The 13,992-nt window shown below is 33.2% G+C and overlaps 1 long non-coding RNA gene across 4 annotated transcripts; it reads right to left on the reverse strand.

The window, feature by feature from the left end:
* Positions 1–9,252: 9,252 nt before the first annotated feature.
* LOC131070574 (uncharacterized) lies at positions 9,253–13,830 on the reverse strand. 4 transcript variants are annotated; one of them, XR_009372143.1, is made up of 12 exons: positions 13,772–13,830; positions 13,525–13,612; positions 13,349–13,418; positions 13,191–13,268; positions 12,969–13,084; positions 12,577–12,666; positions 12,200–12,307; positions 11,613–11,700; positions 11,437–11,506; positions 10,633–10,716; positions 9,648–9,781; positions 9,280–9,328 (listed from the first exon to the last, which is right to left on the reverse strand). It is a non-coding gene; the product is annotated as an uncharacterized LOC131070574 (long non-coding RNA). The 4 variants fall into 4 exon arrangements; XR_009372140.1 differs by lacking the exon at positions 9,648–9,781 and having other exon boundaries at positions 9,253–9,328; XR_009372141.1 differs by lacking the exons at positions 9,648–9,781; positions 11,437–11,506 and having other exon boundaries at positions 9,253–9,328.
* Between the last annotated feature and the right edge of the window lie 162 nt (positions 13,831–13,992).

Raw genomic sequence — 13,992 nt, forward strand, 5'->3', positions numbered from 1 at the left:
ATCTCCCCTTGTATCTCTAGACATATTTCCCTCTCTCCCTCTCCCTCTCCCTAAAGGTATCTCCCCTTGTATCTCTAGACATGTCTCACTTTCTCCCTCTCCCTCTCCCTCTCCCTAGACCTCTATACTGACACATCTTTACCTTTCTAGCTCTATCTCTCACTATTTCCTCTTCCATCTCACCCTCTATCTCTATCTCATTACCTATCTCTCTATTACTATATCTCTCCCTCTCTATATGTTTATCTCTTCTATCTCTATCTTGCCCCTCTCTTGCTCTACATATCCTTCTCCATCTTCTCCTATCTCTATCCCCTAAATCTACCTCCTTACCTCTGTCTCTGTCTCTGTCTCTGTCTGTCTGTCTCTGTCTGTCTCTCTCTCTCTCTCTCTCTCTCTCTCTCTCTCTCTCTCTCTCTCTCTCTCTCTCTCTCTCTCTCTCTCTCTCTCTCTCTCTATTTCTCTCTCCCTCTCTACCTATTGCAAACATAACATGACTCCAGATCGTAATGGAGCATGATTATCTTCTTGATTTAATTATCACTTCCCCATTGATACCTTTGTTGTACAAACAACATTATTTTCTAAATTTCCTCAATTGACCTCATGTACTACATAAATGTATGCAAATAATTGACCTTATGTACTACAAAAATGCATGCAAATAATAGACCAAAAAAATTTCTATTTGACCTTCCATACCCATTCGGCATACCCATTGCACACCAAGGTGCAAGTGCTAGTTAATAAATATGATATCTTTCGTATACTTTACCTATATTCATTTAATGATAAATATATTAATTTATTTAAAAAATTTAATATAAAATAATTAATAATTTAATTAATTTAAATAATCAATATTAAATAAATTTCCAAAAATACTTTGAAATAAATATTATTTATTTTTAAATAAAAAATTAAAATAAATAGTAAATAAGTATGAATGGTTTGAAAATATAAATTAAATAGACACTTGATGGCATAACCAACATTATATTAGTGTTTGGCACAACAACGAACCTTAAAGTCAGAAAGGCATGGTAAATGAAGCAATTTGGTTTGGTAAAAAGTTATGAAGTCTTTTAAGACAAGTAGAGCAAGTTCTTTTCCTATAGTTTTTTAATGTTTATTATGTCGAGAGGAATCTACAATGACATCAAAATGCCATAAACAAAAATCCATTTTTGAAATAATTTGACATGCGGGTAAATGCATGAAATATGCCATGTTTCAGCTTTTGTGGAGGTATTATTTTATTACTCCAAATAAAATAGAACCCTCGCCACTTGTCTCCTTGGTATTTAGAATTTTAGAAGAACGTTTATTTTACATATGATTCTCTTTTATTATTAAATATGAGCTAAATTCAAGCGTTGCAACATAACATCGTTGCAAAGATTCCCGCGTAAAAATACTTTAAACCTAATCATATCAAGAATTTCAATAACCAGATTTTTTGTGCCAAAGTGATTCAGAAAGTTTCTGTTTGTAGAATGCACGGAATTTTTTAACCCTTTTTTTTATCGGCAAGGACTTTACAGCGAGGCATGATGCTCTCGGTGGGAATTTCTCCCACATAATAGCCATGGGCTAAATTGTATTATTTTATAGAAAGATCTCAAAAACGGTGGCATTGGCTTGCGATTGTGGGTTGTCGATCCACTACAAATTTTAATCATCACTGCAACCCTGCAGCCATTGCAGCTCATTTTCCGCAATGAAAATGGCTGAACAGCCAAAGATAGATTAGGAGGAGGATTAGAATTCCTGCTCATTAATAGAGGGAAATAGAAATGAAATCACAATAACATTAACACAAATCCTTAGACAATTGACAAAACCCTTGAACAGTAGCCACATATGGATAGACTGTGTGCATAGTCTTATTTTTGTTGGGTAATGACGGCCAGCGTGATAGCAATATGTTAGTCAATCGCAGTCATTTATTACAAAATCAACGGTGTAAAATGCACAATGTGTTAGTCAATCCATACTACCATTTTAGAACATAATAGATACATCCAGTAGTGACCGCTATACCTCAGACCAGTACAATGTGGGATGCCACAACTAAGACTGGACACCATTCATGTCTGCCTGTACGGGAAAGTAGGACGCCTTACCTAAGAAAGAGGAATACGTCTTACCTGTGTGCATCGTCTTACCTTTGTTGGGTAGTGACCGCCATCCCTTAGACCAGTACAATGTGGCATGCCATAACTAAGACTGGACACCATTCATGTCTGCCTGTATGGGAGAGTAGGACGCCTTACCTAAGAAAGAGGAATACGTCTTACCTGTGTGCATCGTCTTACCTTTGTTGGGTAGTGACCACCATCCCTCAAACCAGTACAATGTGGGATGTCATAACTAAGACTGGACACCATTCATGTTTGCCTGTACGGGAGAGTAGGACGCCTTATCTAAGAAAGAGGAATACGTCTTACCTATCACCATTCATTTTTAGTTCCCACGCCTAACTTGCATGCCATTACTTCTGGCTGGGAGAAACCTCAAATCCAGAGGGGAAATTTTTTTCGATGGGCGCACATACAAAATAAATTAGCGACTCGAGAATGGTTTGAAAGTAGATACAAGGATCTCGATGGAATTTCTTTCATCATTATCACCAGGCTCAAACTCATGGTGTGCAATGAGGCGTACAACTGTTGTTTCAACGACAACAAGGTTTGGGGAGATCGATTTATTGACGACCACAGAAAACAACAATCAAATGTCGCAGCATTGGTATGTAATGGAACATTAAATGTGAATAGCACTTACAATGCAAACAAATTGTTTGTTTAATGTTGGTTCAATTAATGTCTTACATAAAAGATTGCGGTATCATATTATTGAAATGTCTAGAAAGGAGGAAGAGGGAGACATAGGGAAACAAATGTATGGAAATAGAGAGGGGGCATGTCTAGAGATATGGGGACAAATGAAGATATCGGTAGAAATTAAGTTAGAAGGAGAGAGAAAGAGGGACAAAAATCGATGCAAAGAGGCATTAGGAGAGATAAAGATATAGAGAGATAGAGAGATAGAGAGATATAAAGGAAGAGGGAGGTGGATATATAGGGGGAGGGGAAGGGGGAGGGGAAGAGGGTAACGGGGAGAGGAATATAGATGGTGAGGTAGGGTAATGAAGAAATAGAGATATAAGGATATAGAGAGAGAGGGGGGAGAGAAAGGGAGTGATAGAGATAGATAGAGAGAAATACAAGCAAGGAGAAGTAGAGATAAAGAGGGAGATTTGAGAAAGATATATGGAAAGAGAAAGAGAGAGATAGAGATACATGGGAAGAGAGAGGGAGAGATAGGATATAAATAAGGGATATAGAGGGAGGTAGAGATTGGGTGAGACAAAGAGGGGGAGGGAGAGATAAAGAGAGAGACAATGAGATAGACAAATAGAGATTGAGAGAAATAGAGGGAGATATAGAGGAACATAGAAACAAGGTGAGATAGAGATATATGGGAAGAGAAATTGAGAGAGGTAGAAATCAAGATATAGATAAGAGAGAGAGAGAGAGAGAGAGAGAGAGAGAGAGAGAGAGAGAGAGAGAGAGAGAGAGAGAGAGAGCAGGGTATGAAAAGATAGAGATAGATAGGGAGGGGAGGGTGAGGGAAAGATGACTTAATAGATAGAGAGGGGAGAGAGTGATATGGATAGAGGGAGATATAGAGAGATAGAGAGGGATATGGAGAAGGACAGAGAGAGTAAAAGAGATGGAGTTGATAAGAGAGAGATAATGAGAGAGGTAGAGAGATATGGATAGAAAGAGAGAGGCCCGAGAGAGAGAGAGAGAGAGAGAGAGAGAGAGAGAGAGAGAGAGAGAGAGAGAGAGAGAGAGAGAGGAAAACATAGAGATAGAAATAGAGAGAGAATTAGGGGTAGGTGGAGAGATAGAAAGATGGATATATGTGAAGTGATATATATATAGAGAGATGCATATATATGTAGCTTTGAGAGAGCATGGGAGGTGGAGGGAGAGATGGAATGAATAAGAGAGAAAGGCAGATGATGAGATATAAATAGAGGGAGAGGGAGAGATGTGAAGATAAAAATGAAGGGGGGAAAAAGTGAGAGATAGAGGAGGTCATAGGGACTCGTGATAAACTATAGCTCATGCAATGTTAGACTTAAAAAAATGAAAGCATGGTACTCTAAGTTTAGATCTACTAATTTATAACTTTCTTGATCGGTGAAGACTGAGAGTAATTTTTCTATATATTTACGTTGATCATAAAATTATTTTCAATGAATAATATAGATCAATTTTTTTTAGCCTATGTTGTTCACACAACACAACTCGTATTTTCTAAGTTAATTCTTTAGTATTTCATTATGCTATTCAAATGTCTATTTCTAATTTTATTTTTGGGTTTTTCGCAATCGGCATAATATAAATTTGTAATAAAAATAGAAAATATAATAATGAATATAAGCATTATATTATTTAAAAAAATAAATTTACATTATGTAAATTGATATCCATTTTTTTCATTTAATTTTCTAATATTTATTTACCTCAATTTTATTATTATTTACATTTTACATTTATTATAACGTTTAATTAATCAATCTATAAAATCAGTACAAAAATAAATGAAAAAAGATTTTGATATATACTAAAAGATTTTAAATTTATATTTAAAATAAAATAATATAATTATATTTTTTATTAAATTTTTTTTTTTATATATATATTAAATTTTATTTCTTTCCCAATTATACTTTTTTTTATCTAGATGCTTCAATACATACAAAATTTAGCGAGAGTGATTTAATCTGTAAAAGTATTATTGAACATCACATCACACATAAAACAAAGTTTAAATATGAGATATATTTGATTAAAATTTCAACATTAGTTTGAGGATTTCTACTATTATTCATTAACTGTATGCTAGAAAACATCACATTCGGCAAATAAAACAAATGACGTACATAATATAAGTGGTTGACATGGGAAAGGAGATCCGATTACCTATATTTTAAGATTTCTAACCGAGCATTCAAATTCCACATAAAAACAAGTTTGAAACGTAATAAAAATGTTCTACCAAAGTCATTTTTTAATATGAAGTATTTCAAATAGTATTTATTGCCTGCAATGTACTGACTACGAAAAGCCGGCAGAGACTGCGTCTCACAAGTTTGCAAGTTAAACATAACTTTATAGGAGTTGATGGCGTATTTGCACGTACAGCCAGTTGCAGGAGGACAAAATCAACGGAGGAGATCATGGACAAAAGCAAAGGAGGCAAATGCAGTGTACCGTCGGGAGCAGGAAAGGAATGGCAATGGCTACGCAGCGGACAAAATGGCCCGCCCATGTCATGCCTTCCCTTTTCCATGCCCCCATGACATACGACCCCCGTCCCCTCAAACGGTCCAATCAAACCATACATCACCGTACTGGGCTATGCGCAGGGTATAAGTCTTGATGAGCATTAAAATTTTATTTTTATTATTAACCTTTACATTTTATTCAAACTTGTGTAAAAATTTAAAGTGAATTAAATTTTTTAAAGTTATACTTTGAATTAAATTTTTACACAAGTAAAAATTTCACATAAGTAAAAATTTAATTCAAACTATAACTTTTTGCTCAAATTTACAATAGAATGTATATAAATTACACACAAGTTAAAAATTTTGATTTGATAAATGTATTTTTGGTGAATGTTTGAATTAAATTTTTACTTGTGTAATTTTCCCTAATACAGAATGACGTCTTCTAAAGTTCAATCTTCCAATATTAAACATTCACTAAAAATAAACCTATCAAATCAAATTTTGAATAAATATATTTTAAATTAAACATATAATATATTTTCAATCTTCTTTTATTCTTAATTTTTTTAGAATAATTAAACATATATTATATGATTATAACATTTATATAAATAAATTCAAAAATAATTATACTTATTAAGAACTTCTTACTTTTAATGTTTTTAATATGTAATTTTTAAAAATAAAATAATAATATTATTAAAATTTTAAATTAATATATATCTTAAAAACACAATATATTATGGATGTTTTAGTTCATAATAACTATTAAAATAAATGAATACAAATTAACATTAAAAATTAAACATATGACTTATTATTAAGAAAATAAATATATAATTTAAAAATTAAACTATTATTTACCTAATGTATTTTAAAAAGTTAGAAAATAATGATATTAAAATTTACATATATATTAAAATCACATAATTATATATTATAATACAATTATATTAAAATAAATAAAAATAAAAAACTTAAATATATAACTTATTATTAAAATAATAAATTAATAAAAATAAAACAATAAAAAGAAAAATTAAATAAAACATTAAAACATAAACAATAAAAATAAAATTTTAAAAGAAGTTAAATAAATAAAACTTAAAACAATATAAATTAAAACATTAAAGATTAATAATAAAAATAAAATTTTAATGCTCATCAAGACTTATACCCCTGCGCATAGCCCAGTACGGTGATGTACGGTTTGATTGGACCGTTTGAAGGGACGGGGGTCGTATGACAAGGGGACATGGAAAAGGGAAGGCATGGCATGGGCGGGCCGTTTTGTCTGCTGCGTAGCCATTGCCGAAAGGGCAAGGAATGCACCAGTCGACCATATTACGTGGAGCAAGAAATTCATCGGACAGTACAAACACATGCAATCGTCTTGCATCGGTACTTACGCGATATTGACCATTGATTAAAAAAGTTAACCCGTTCATTTCATAGAAGGATCGACAGCGACATTTGAACAAGTCTCAACAACGTGAGTAATATTTTATGGTACCGTCTACCTACCTAGTGCCATAAAGTGTGCAGTTTAATACATAGTTCTCTGGCCCTGAGAAGTTTAGCATCGTAAGCTTTCTGTTGCCAACACTGGGAATGTGATGGTAGCGTTCGATCGGCTGGCTTGAATTCAGGTAAATGAATATTCGTGAATATTTTTTGTTTACAGTCTATCAATTAACCCGTTCATTTCATAGAGAAGGATCGACAGCGACATTTGAACAACTCTCAACAACGTGAGTAATATTTTATGGTACTGTCTACGTACCCAGCTAGTGCCATAAAGTGTGCAGTTTTATACATAGTTCTCTAGCCCCGAGAAGTTTAGCATCGTAAGCTTTCAGTTGCCAACACTGGGAATGTGATGAAAGCGTTCGGTCGGCTGGAAGGGATTCAGATGCAGTAAGCTTGAATTCAGGTAGATGCATATTCGTGAATCTGTTTTGTTTACAGTCTATCAATTAACCCGTTCATTTCATAGAAGGATCGACAGCGACATTTGAACAACTCTCAACAACATGAGTAATATTTTGTGGTACTGTCTACCTACCTAGCTAGTGCCATAAAGTGTGCAGTTTTATACATAGTTCTCTAGACCCGAGAAGTTTAGCATCGTAAGCTTTCTGTTGCCAACACTGGGAATGTGATGGTAGCGTTCGATCAGCTGGAATGGATTCAGATGCAGTAAGCTTGGATTCAGGTAAATGCATATTCGTGAATCTGTTTTATTTACTGTCTATCAATGAATCCTAGTCTATTATGAAGTTTCGGAGGCTATTCCTTTGTCTATTTGATTTGTATTAGATTTATTTTAGCCTATACGTGTTTGTGATTACATATTTTCACAAAAAGGTTATCTGGGTTTTGAATCGGAAGCGATTAAGCTTGTAAAGTGGTATGAGCGTCAATCTTGCTATGTACAGTAAATTTCGAAAGCTTGTCTTGTAATACCTTTTTTAAGTAGCAATTACTACATTCTTTAAGACATCTCAGATATCTTGTTTTAATCGCCATGGGATTATTGTCCAAAATGAATTGTGTGTTGTTATGCCGAGGTTCCGTCCGTCATTGATGGCAGAGGTCCAAGACTGACTACAAAAAGACTTCTTCCAAGCGTTGAGTTTGTTGACATGAACGGTATAGGGATAATATTATACAACTAATGTAGTGTAATTTCACTATACTCTTGACAAACGCAAATAAAAACGAGACACTTGAAGTTTCTTTTTCACCGAATAAATGGTGACTACAAAGTATCTGCAGTAAAAACTGCATGAAATAACTAGCAACTATGAGATTAAAGAATAGACCAGTGAAAACTATTTTCTGTTATTGCAGCTCTGTTACTGCATGAAATAACTAGCAACTATGAGACTAAAGAATAGACCAGTTAAAACTATCTGCTGTTATTGCAGCTCTGTAACGTGAGTTTTTTTCTGCTGTTGCAGCTTTATAATTTTATTCTCTTAATTCAATTAAAAAACAACTGCAAAACAGACCAGCAGAGACTACAACTACAGATGCAACAAAAGCTGCAAGAAAAACAATGAACCATATTTCAGAGAGGATATTCCGCTTTCCTAGGGGTTTCATTCTTGTATTTGTTTTGTTTAAGCTATTTTTCATGAAATCGAGTTTCTCACTATCTATGTACAGTCTAGGGTTGGACACTTATTGTGGGCCCCTCAAAATTGCAATCCAATTGTAACCCCATTTACCGTTCTTCCACAGTGCAGAAAATTGTGAGACGTATTTACTAGCAGTTGCACGCTAGTGTGCGTGCAACGGGAAGCCGATAGGTAAAATGCTTTGGGGAACTGGTTTTGTTAATGAAGCAGAAATATGTGCAGTATTTTTTTGAAAGCGTGAATTTTCCAAATTTATTTTATCTATGTTTTACCAAATTACCGCCCAAAAAATGCATCATAGCAGAAACGAAACTTTGTATAGAAAATATTAATATTTGAGTGACAAATTTGCACAAGGGTGAAGAGAAAGCAGCAAGTTATGCTCATTCATTGAATTCAGTTGTTAAACATAGTGGATTTCAGCAAAGGGGAACATTGAATGAAATGTAGCAATGATGGAAGAGAGTAACATAAGTAAGAAAGCGTGAATGTTACAATGTCAATAAGTGTAAGCAGACACTGTGGGAGTGTAGATCTTAACGACTCTTTAAAACATGATACGGTAACGGTGTCGTCATCTTGAACATTTTAATATTTGAGAAGATAGGGCTGTGAGATGTAAAATAGCAGGTTTGAAAGAATCAAATAATTTGAAAGCTGTTGAAAGCTGCAAGATGTGTAATGGCTGATGACGGATTGACCTGCAGTGCATGGAAATCAAGTAAATACATTTGTCAGCAATAGAAAGTGTTACAGAGAACGAAATATGCAAGGTTTAAACCTAAATGAGAATAACTTACTTGTTGATGAGCAACAACATAAAGCCAATGCGAGCAACTTGTTTTAAATTACAACGCCTGCTGAGTTTTAAAGCCTGCAAATTTTGGAATACGGTAAATTTTAAAGTTGTGTATCAAAGTGTTGGGCACATTTAAAAGTGAATTTTGTGTTTCAATGAATGAAGAGTTAAATATATTATTTATGTCATGTTTAGTAGTATGGAGTGAGCAAATGACCTGGTAAAGTAGAATAAATATACATTAAAATTGCAATATAGAAAGAGTTTTAAAGCTTGTAACTTTGGAATTTTTCAAGTGTTACTTTTATTGAATAGTACAATGCTACAATTTATAAAATAATTTAATAAATACAAAAAAAATTTGGCATTTGAAAATGAGAGTAACAAGTAATACCTGACAAGAAAGAGGAACTGGCAATATATATTTTGCTTATCATGGTGAGGAAGGTCATGTCTATCAAGCAAGTCAACCTTCATAGTTTTGTCAGAGGCAATTTGTAACTATTGCAACTTGAATGAAGTGCAATCCTGTAGAGAGAAGTATGTAAGATGGGAAGGTGCCAAAAACATGGAGCTGTAAGAAATGCTAATTGTAGAGAACAGTTGGCAGGAAAAGAGCAAAAGGCAAGTAAAAAAGTGGAAAAGACAGGAAAAGATGAACCTTAGAAAGTTTGCAAATTGTATTGAATGTAGGAAAGGATTATCATGGAGGGTGTATCAAGAAAATTTTGCAAGGATAATTGTTAATCTAGCATTTGAAATATTTTAATATAGAAAAGCAATTTTCTGGCAAAGTGTGTCATATTCATAATTAGGCAGAAAATAATGATTTAATGTGAAAAAATTCTGTTTTCTGAATCACTAAATTAGAACAATGGGAAGTGGGCCTTGTATGACGAAGTCTAAACAAGTGAATAAAAATTCTAAGATGAGAATTGTTCTGAATCATTGAGCATACAAGCTGGAACTACGAGTGTTGTGTTGATGTCATTTAAAGAAATGAGTAGCACAAAGTAGAATGTCTAAAATTAAATATCATTAAAATTCTCAATGATACATTATAACAAACTATGCAAAACACCGCAAAACATTTTGACGTAAGCAAAACGTCGTAAAATAGAAAATTCGAATATAATAGAATCAAGAAGAGGCAAAGATTTGAAAACCGAGAAGAGTATGTGGTGGTGGTCGTTCACAAAAGAGAAAGGTTGAGAGTAATGTTATTTGTGAAACAAAATGACAATAACTAGTTATACTACTGATAAAGTGAGAAAGGAAGTAGTGAATTGAAATAAGAAACATCATTAGCAGAGCAGAATAGTTAAAAATGAGAAAGAAGAATTGAAAGAATCTTATTAATGCAAGGGAGAACGGCATACCAGTTGATTTTGGTCTCGGAGAGGGTGTTAAGCATCAATCTTGGGAATCTGTTGTATGAGATGAGCAGAGCTTGTGACATGCGCCTACAATTGTGAAAATATTCATTAGAAATCATGTATAAAGTGGAAATATAAACACGATTGAAATGTTGTACTGTTTATTGAACAAATTTTTAGTGCAGTGAACTATGAATTCAAGGAATTTGCAATTAGGCCTCTTTTAATAGATCTAATTTGAAAAAAAAGTAGCAAGTTGTGAATGGTTATTATCTTTGTATGTAAATTGGAAGATCAATTAAATATGTTTTTTTTGTTATTAATAAAGCACAAGCAGCAATGTAATCATACGAATGGGAGGAAGTGTAATATAGATAAAGAGATAGCTCAAACAGTAAGGAGGAAATGGAAAATTAAATGGTGTTTCCCTGGTTGAAATAGAATCCCTGATGGGTTACCCACCTCATTTGAATAATATGGATGGTAAACAGAAAAACAATTCTATTATGAAATGCTTACATAAAGGCAACCTCATATAACTAAAGAATGTCTGTTGACCACAACCCAAAAAGTGCCTTTACCGTTATCTATAAAGTAACATCTCACTAATTATCCAACCCTTGCAAGTCTTATACAAAAGGAATATAACTTGAAATATGGGGAACAAAATGAACAGATATTGGTGAAATAAGAAAGCTGATTTAGTTTGGTTGGTCAAAGGTTTTGCTTGCATTGAAGGAAGCGACGTTAGAATGATTAATTTGGTAAAGTTGGAAAGCAGCTATAAAGTATAAATCGGGAAATGACCTGAAAATGTTTGTTTGTAATCGGCATGGAGTGCAATCATGGGTATGTTGTTGTCTGGTAATATGTATCTCTACATCAAAAAGAAGAAATATGGTTAGTTTCTGAAATTCAACATATATACAATTCATGTGCTAAAAGAACTGAAGGGGCGTGGCAAAGGGAAGTAATTGTCATACTTGGGTGAGCTGTTTATGTTGGAGCAGTGACTTTTGAATGGTACAGACACTTTTGTAATGAAAGTCACCAGAGGACAATACACAAGTGCTGTAACAATGAGAATAATAAAAGCTGTTAGAAATGTTTGAGTAGTGTAAAGTTTAAAATTGATTAGAAATATATTCATGTTAGTGTTAAAAGTGGTAGAAAGTTAATTCTATGGCTATCTTTCTCTTTAGGGTTCAATCGAATGTATCCTATACTAACTTGTGCTTTGTAAAGTAGCATTTTGGTATGAAGTCACCTTCATATCTTTTTATGCTGGGCAGGAAAAGAATCTTTTATTATTCAAAAAGTACCAATGTACACTATGTAACGTAAAATCTAATAAAATAACGTATGAGAATCTTTTAATAATTACTTCATATCTTGATATGCGTTAGCGGGAAAAGAATCTTTTATCATTCAAAAAGTAGCAATGTACACTATGAAACATAAATTCTAATGAAATAACGTATGAGAAGCTTTTAATAATTAACAAGTTACAATAATGCATTTGCATTGCAAATAGAAAATTGGGCTATGGTTTTATATTATAAGCCATTACCTGCCATGCCGCAATCCTCAAAACTGGCATATGGAAATTGGAGGCTTTGAGATTGGCTCAAGTTGCCTGGTGTGTTGCAGGCCTTGGATCCTTCCTTTGAAATCACAGCTGGAAAGTATTTGTAAAATAGAAGTTTCATATGAGAGGGAAAGATGTAGTGATGCACAGGTTTTATGTTGTCTTCTATTTAACTGTGAAATTGTACAGATAAATATTTCTGATACTGTGAGATGGAGCTTAATATTGGTGTACATTGAAAGAAATTTTTTATAGCATATATAGAAACTTAGATAGTATTATTTCTTTCTTTTCTATCTATGCATATTAAAAAAAACAAAGAAAAAGAACAGACTAAGCATAGCATTGTTATGTCATACCTGGGTGAGTTGTTTATGTTGCAGCAGCGAGTTTTGGATGGAACAAATAGTTTTGTAACAAAAGTTATCAGAGGATAATACACAGATGCTCTAACAATGAGATCAATAAAAGTTGTTAGAAATGTTTGAACAGTGTAAAGTTTAAAACTGATTAGAAATATATTCATTTTAGTGTTAAAAGAGTTAGAAAGTTGATGTTTTGCAAAGAAAAAGTACAAAGTAAGTATAGCATTTTTTTTTGTGTGTATAACTTTGTATAATCGACATTGACAAGAGTTTTTAGCTACAACCAGTGCTAACTTGAAAAGTTAGAAGTGTGCAAGCATGGGTATGTTGTTATTTGTTAATATGTTTGTGTACAACAAAAAGAAGGATTGAAATTTGTAACTGACCTGATTAGTGTCATAAATCTGGAATGCAGTGAAGGTTGAAAACACCCTAAATTTTTTTGTTTGTTGTCTGCAATTTTTGCAAGGGCAACACAGTCATAGATTTGAGATATTTAAATCTGTTTGCAATGAGGAGATAAAACATTAGAATAAAGAATGGGAGAAGTGGTCAATAGCTATAATGGTCAAATGTGAATTATTTTAAGAAACCAAAAGGAATATGACCTGAAATATGGGGAACAAAATGAATGGATATTGGTGAAATAGGAAAGGTGATTTAGTGTGGTTGGTCAAAGGTTTTGCCTGCATTGAAGAAAGGCATGTCAGAAGGTTTAATTTGGTAAAGTTGGAAAGCAGATATAAAGTATAAATTTAGATATGACCAGAAAATGTTTGGTTGTAATAGACATGGAGTGCAATCATGGGTATGTTGTTGTCTGTTAATATGTATCTCTACAACAAAAAGAAGAAATATGGTTAGTTTCTTAAATTCAACATATATACAATTCATGTGCTAAAAGAACTGAAGTGGCGTGACAAAGGGAAGTTAATGTCATACCTGGGTGAGTTGTTAATGTTGCAGTAGTGACTTTTGAATGGAACAGAGACTTTTGTAACTAAAGTCACTAGAGGATAATACACAGGTGCTGTAAGAATGAGAATAATAAAAGCTGTTAGAAATGTTTAAGCAGTGTAAAGTTTAAAACTGATTAGAAATATATTCATTTTAGTGTTCAAAGAGTTAGAAATCTAATTGTATCTGTATCTTTCTCTTCAGGGCTGCATGGAATGCATCCGATACTAACTTGTGCTTTGTAAAGTAGCATTTTGCCACCAAGTCACCTTCATATCTTGACATGCTCTGGCAGGGAAAGAATATTTAATTACTCGAAAAGTGCCAATGTAGAGTATGAAACATAATTTGTAATAAAATAACATATGTGAATCTTGTAATAATAACTTTGTATGTTGATATGCATTAGCAGGAAAAGAATCTTTTATCATTCAAAAAGTAGCAATGTACATT

Source organism: Cryptomeria japonica, chromosome 4, assembly GCF_030272615.1.
Source record: "Cryptomeria japonica chromosome 4, Sugi_1.0, whole genome shotgun sequence".
In the NCBI taxonomy this organism is placed as follows: Eukaryota; Viridiplantae; Streptophyta; class Pinopsida; order Cupressales; family Cupressaceae; genus Cryptomeria; species Cryptomeria japonica.